Source organism: Delphinapterus leucas, unplaced genomic scaffold (assembly GCF_059928025.1).
Source record: "Delphinapterus leucas isolate spDelLeu-1000000601 "Yukka" unplaced genomic scaffold, BTC_Dleu_Yukka2 spDelLeu_asBTCV2_sq49, whole genome shotgun sequence".
NCBI lineage: Eukaryota > Metazoa > Chordata > Mammalia > Artiodactyla > Monodontidae > Delphinapterus > Delphinapterus leucas.
Genome location: NW_028322258.1, coordinates 3,393,089 through 3,399,656, shown reverse-complemented (window position 1 = coordinate 3,399,656; position 6,568 = coordinate 3,393,089). Strand labels below are relative to the sequence as shown.

The 6,568-nt window shown below is 30.7% G+C and overlaps 1 protein-coding gene across 1 annotated transcript in view; it reads left to right on the top strand.

Moving 5' to 3' along the window:
• The window catches only part of LOC149743941 (uncharacterized), a 118,783-nt gene that overhangs the window by 97,040 nt on the left and 15,175 nt on the right, over positions 1 to 6,568 (top strand). The gene's annotated exons all lie outside the window — the stretch shown is intronic.

Here is a 6,568-nt window from a genome sequence, read left to right as displayed (position 1 = left end):
AGGAAACCTACAGCTTTCATCCAACTATATCAGTGGTAACATCTACCACAAAGAACCTTGTTATTTGACCTGGTTCAGATCAGTGTGCACCAGGAAGGAAGGTGAGGTTTAGAAAAACATGCCAAAGATGATTACAGTATGAGGTAAAATGGCATAAATATATTTAAGGAAAGAGGGTATATTAATTTATAGTTGTCTACTATGAAAGCAATGGAACTAAATGATTACTACATGGGAGATGCATTTTAAACTGGCCCTCAAAAATTGTATCATGGTTGGAGACAGCCAGGTAGAACAGAACAGCGTGAAGGAGCAGATAATGAAAATTTATGAAAGCATCAGAGTATTCTCTTTGTGGGAGATTTCACAAACCCAAGCCTCCAATTATTTTTTTTTAGTAGAGTTATAGTCAGTTTAAAGCACACATATTCAGCAGTAAAACTTCAGATAGTGATATCATAGACAAATATCTACATTGTAACTTATGAGCTTACATCCTAATTTTTTTTTTTTTTTTTTTTTTTTTTTTTTTTTTTTTACATCCTAATTTTAGTTAAAGTTCTGGTGAAACTCACTTTTACTCTATTTACTGTTGTTCTTTTTAATTAGCATGAATTGGCGTTAGTATTAGTATATGAATAGAAGTGAGGTGAAACCTTTCAAGAACTTACAGAAAAGTAAAAAATTCAAATATTTAGTCCAAAACCTTATACTTCCAGGTAATTGCACTGTTCTTATCTTAGGATAAATCTTAAATACATACTTTAAAATTTTCCTTTAATCAGGAAGACTAATTCTTGAAGAAAAATACTGTGCCCATTTTCTCTTTATTTAATTTTCTTTTTTTAACTTCCGCCTTCCCTTCCTTCCTTCCTTCCCTCCTTCCTCCTTCCCATCCCTTCCCATTCTTACCCTTCCCCTTCCCCTTTCTTTCTTTCTTTCTTTCTTTCTTTCTCTCTCCCCTCTTCTCTCTCTCTCTTCACAATTCACTATGAACAGGAAGCACAAAACATGACAGAAGGAATGTACCCTTCTATCTTGGGAGCGATTTTCAAATCTCTTAGTTCAGCCTTGAGATTATTCTCCATCATTTGCATCTACAGCTCTACAGTTGGCTTCCAAAGTGTTATTCTGCTATTTAGCCCCTGACTCTCAACTCAAGTCGTTTCTCAAATTCTTTCTTCTATTTTCTTAGTTAGGTTTATGTCATTTCGAACAATTGACTATGTGTCATTTATCTCTGAGGGAATCTTAGAAAAAATTATATTAATGATTCATGGGTTTTTTTTAATGGTCTGGAAAGCAGCTCTGAACTCAGATATTTTTTGTTTTATCTAGAAACTTTCTTGGAGCTTGGGTTAGATGTGAGGAATTATTCACAATTACTTTGACAATAACTAAATGCCCTTAATAGAGTGACAGACTTTATTTAGGAATTCAATGTCACCATCCAGGAATAAGATGATCAACCAAGGACACCATCCAAGACAGAAAAGACATAATTAATTGAACCCCATTTATAGAGCATCCTTGAAAATTTCTGGCTGGTGAAATCTATAAAGACCCATGAAGTAATCAATCACATGTCCATGTACAACTTTTTTTCCTCTAGAATTTTTCTTCATTTTTTTTGAGAATATTTTTGTAGTTTTAATATATGTATTAGGTAACATCATTCTCATTTTCAAACACTACAGTGAACTCCCATTGGAATTAGAACCCTATTAGAATTCTCGAAGAGATTAAATTTTAAACACGTCTTCCAAGGCCCAGTCCGACCTGGTTTACTTCTCTGTTCTCACTTTCATTTCCCCTTTTCCTATAGTCACTTGTCTTTTTATTATTCCACTTTAAAGATATATTTTCCCTTTCCTTCTTATGGAATATTCTGCCACCAGATCTTCTGAAGGCTGACTCCCTCATTTATGTATCTGTTCCTTTTCACCTTTCCAACACATCTTTTCTTTTCTTTCTTTTTTTTTTTTGCGGTACGCGGGCCTCTCACTGTTGTGGCCTCTCCCGTTGCAGAGCACAGGCTCCAGACGCACAGGCTCAGCAGCCAGGGCTCACGGGCCCAGCCGCTTCGCGGCATGTGGGATCTTCCCGGACCGGGACACGAATCTGTGTCCCCTGCATCGGCAGGCGGACTCTCAACCACTGCGCCACCAGGGGAGCCCTTTTTTTTTTTTTTTAAGTGTGGTAAGGACACTTAACGTGAGATCTACCCACTTAACAAATTTTTAAGTGCACAAGAGAGTATTGCGAACTATAGGCAACTTGTTGTACAACACATCTCTAGAACTTATTCATCTTGCATGAATCAAACTATTCAGGCTTAAAAAAGAAGGAAATTCTGCCATATGTGACAGCATGAATGAACCTGGAGGACATTATGGTAAGTGAGGTAAGCTGGTCACAGAAGGACAAATACTGCATGATTCTACTTATATAAGGTACCTAAAATAGTCAAACTCATAAAAGTAGAGAGTAGAATTGTGGTTACCAAAGGCCAGGGGAAGGAGAAAATAGAGAATTGTTGTTCAGTTTTTCTTGACCATCGAACTCCTGATCCTTTATCACTCTCAGGAATATGTGCTATTTTGTTGCTTTCTTAGCATTTATGCCTTTCTAAAAGAATTCTGTCCATTTTATTTTTTGCACATGTTTTTCATAGTCTGTTTCCATGAGCCACATACTACAAAATTTAAAAATGCTTTTGAATTCCAGATATTTGAGAATTAGTATTTTTATAATTGTTATTGTAAATAGAATTTGTACCAGATATTTTAAGTTATAAGGCCAAAATCAATTTATAATGAAAGCAATAATCCCCTACTTCACCATTCCCTGAAAGTAGCCCAATTTCCTAGAGACAAATACTTTTAATAGTTTCTATTTTTACTTCTTCCTTCTTTTGGTGATTACTTAAATAATGTTCTGTATTTTGAAAAGTGAAAACTTGATAGTACTAAATTGAACCATGTGATTTTTGAGAAACTTAGTGAGGAGGGTAATTAAATTTTTAAAATATGAAGGGAATGGGAAATATATTAGGTACTTACTATGTATCTTTTCCTTACTCACTCAGTATAAAATTTGTATATAATATTTTTTTCCAAAGTAATAAAGGAAAATTTAATATCATGTAGCAAATATTTAAGCAAGTGATGAAATATTATTAGACTTTATCTCTAATATCCAGGTAAATCATGTTATGTGTCAAGAAAAGTAGCACTTAGGTGGAGATAAATTGGATTTAAAGAGATAAATCCAGTCAACAAAGGATTCTTGTAATAGATTGAAATGTCAGAACCTAATATGATGCATTAAAGAGACTAGTTTTGCAACTATAACAAAATTATCTCCTTCTAAAGTGTTTAGGATTTTTTGACATTTTACTCCAGCATCTAATTTAATACCTTATTGATGATTAAGAATAAGGAAATGAAAAAATGAAACCCTATATTTTAAGAATGTTGTAAAACAATGTCATTATAAATATAGCATATTAATGTCAAATGATATATACTATAGTATTGATAAAATAAAATGTAACTTAATAATACGTATATTCATAGCTACTATAGTATCTTTCCATTTTTTATTTTTAGGGAGGAGAACTTTTTTTGTTTATTTCTGTTACAGATTTGTGAATAAATTGTGGGAATTTATAGCTGGAATTAAGGTGTCCCAATTGGTAGTTTAATACTCCAGTCACTCTAATTTAGTATTAGAAGGAGCATAAAACATTGGAAATGCAGAAGTAAAACATTAATCCTTGTTATAAGTCTCAATTCAGTGAATTTTCAATCTAGATACTTTTCTATTCTTTGTCTAAGAAGAATGGAATTTTTATTGACATAATAAATTTGCATGTGATTTTACTCACAATTATTATTTACAAACATAAGTAATGAAACAATAGAAATTTAATTTAAATAATTTTATTTTAATAAAGATTATTGGTTATTTCCAGTAGCATGATTCATTTCAAATTAGAGCAAAACACAGAAAGCTCTTTAAATTAACTTCAGCAAGTTTAAGAATATGTAAATGATAGATCCATATTTATTTCAGAATATCAATTCAGATTTGTAATGACAGAAAAAAAAGATAGGTCTTTCAAATTCTAAATTTTCAATGTTACTCAAGACAATTTTCAAAAGAGAGTTCCTTAGTTTCTATAGATTATATTTTAGTAGGAATTCCAGTTCTAATTTTAGGTTTATTTGTGTGTTTACTTATTATCCAACAAATAATTATTAGCTATTTCCTGTTATCTGGTCAATGATTTCCAAAGTGCCTACTATTTGTCAATCACTGTTCTAGATAATGGAATTATGGTGATTAAAAAGCCAAAAAAAAAATTCCTGCTCTCATTGAGCTCACAATTCTGGGAGAAAATAGGAAAAACAATATTAAAGGTAAGTAAATACAAATCATAATAAGTGCTTAGCAGAAGATTAAACAGCTATTACAAATATCCAGTTATTAACAAAATAAGCAGATCCCTTTAGAGAAAGTTCTTATATTTTCCCATTTTTGAGTTCTTAAAATTCGTTTTACATTTTAAAATTTGCTTCATGAAAATTAAGGTTAAGCTTATGAAAGCACATGCCAATAAAATGATCTTATTAAGATTTTTTTTTTAATATACAAAAGGTACAACTAGGTTTGTTGATCAAATTTAGTTTATGTGTGAATGGAAGGGAAGATTAAGAATTTTATGTGTTATATGTGCAAAAGAGAATGAAAGAGAGAGAGTTGAGAGAGAGATTGATTTAGAAGGGCTGGGATATAAAAGCTCCCAGCAGTAGTGCAGGAATGATATCTATCACCCAAGTAAGTTGACAGATGTTTGTACCCTGTTCATGTCACTTTAATAGACTTTATTGCGTAGAATTAGTGAATAATGTATAAGGTTAAATATAAATGTGTAATGAAAAAGTATAAAGCATTTCCAGTTTTGACTTGTTCCCAATATTCTTCAAGATAAATGAGATAGATGTAAAACAATTGGAGAGAAAATTCAAGCACTGTGAAAATACGTTTTTAAAAATAAACCCCTTTAAGAAAATAATACAGCTAAATCCATGAAGTATAATTTTTTGCAAAAGCTCATTCAGACAGACATGAATATATATTTAAGTAATTTATGATGTTCCTAACTTTCAATTCAAGTTATAAATAATTCAATATATTCATATGTATTTATGATTACATTCAATTAAAATATTTTCTTAATTTAATTTTTGGCTTTTTGGAAATAAAAAAATCATATAAATAAAGTCAAATCAATTAATGTCTTAATACTAAGTTCTAATAGTATACACGGTTTTAAATTTCCATGTCTTAGCTTTTGTTCCTTAAGTCCAAAATACCAATTTTTGTCTTGCATTAAATATTAAATGTTTATTTCATGTTCAGGTAATAAGATATAGAAACATGGAGAATAGAACATACATTAGTAGTTGAGCATGATTTTAAATGAATAATATTGTGTTTTATTTGACATTGAAATAATATTAAGATCATTATTATTACTATTATTATTTTAGTATTTTGTCACTATCAATATCTTTGAAAATCTTTAATTTGGTGAAAGAAAACTTTGTTAATGTTGGTATTTAAGCACTTAGCACAATTTCAGTGTTACAGAACAGTAAAAAATCATTAATTCTTTCCATTTGATTTTTTCTTAACACCTCTATCACCTTACTCAAAATAACACTGTATTTCTTCTTTTTGCATTCAGTATTTAATTGTCATCATTAGACTGTGATTTTTTTTATTAATCGGTGTACTAGATAGTAAATTCTTTTTATTTCAGAATTAACCTCAATATAGTTAAGTCAAGTGCTCCAAAAAAAATGTGGATTGGTAAATTTCATTAGCCTCCCTCTGTGTGATTTATAGTCTTGTCTCTTAAATAATGTAATTTGAGACAATAAGTAAGATCCTTCACAGCGAAGGTGCCTTTCTTCTCTTGCTACATATCACTTATTCCTTCTATGAATATTAAAACACTGCTTAAATTATAACAGCACCTTTCAGGGGTTATCGTTAGTACTTCAAGAACAAATTTAATATCTTTCATGGTAGATGATCACAATAAATGAGACAGTAACTAAAGAACTCAAATGAAAAATATAGGTCACATCCAATCTGTGACTTTTGACCCTAAATCAATTCTTTTGCTCAGCATGGTGAGAACTGATTCACAGGCTTATGGTGGATAATTGATATATAAGACTGTCTTTTAACATTCCATAATGATTTGAGAAAATTTAGCAACAATATCTTCTCATTCCCATAAAACTTAGCTTCTGGAAACATAATCTAAACGATTTCAAGCCTTACTGCCACTTCCTATTAACTGTAATCCTGAACTTTTGACCTCTGTGACCCTCAGTTTCCCTATTTTAAAAAATTATAAGTAAAATAATTATCCTTTGGGTTTCTTTAATATTACATAAAGAATGAAACAATTAAATGTAGAGGACAATATATGTATTAATTATGAATTTCTAAAAGGATAGGGTAAATACTACTAATGTGCTGGCAGGTT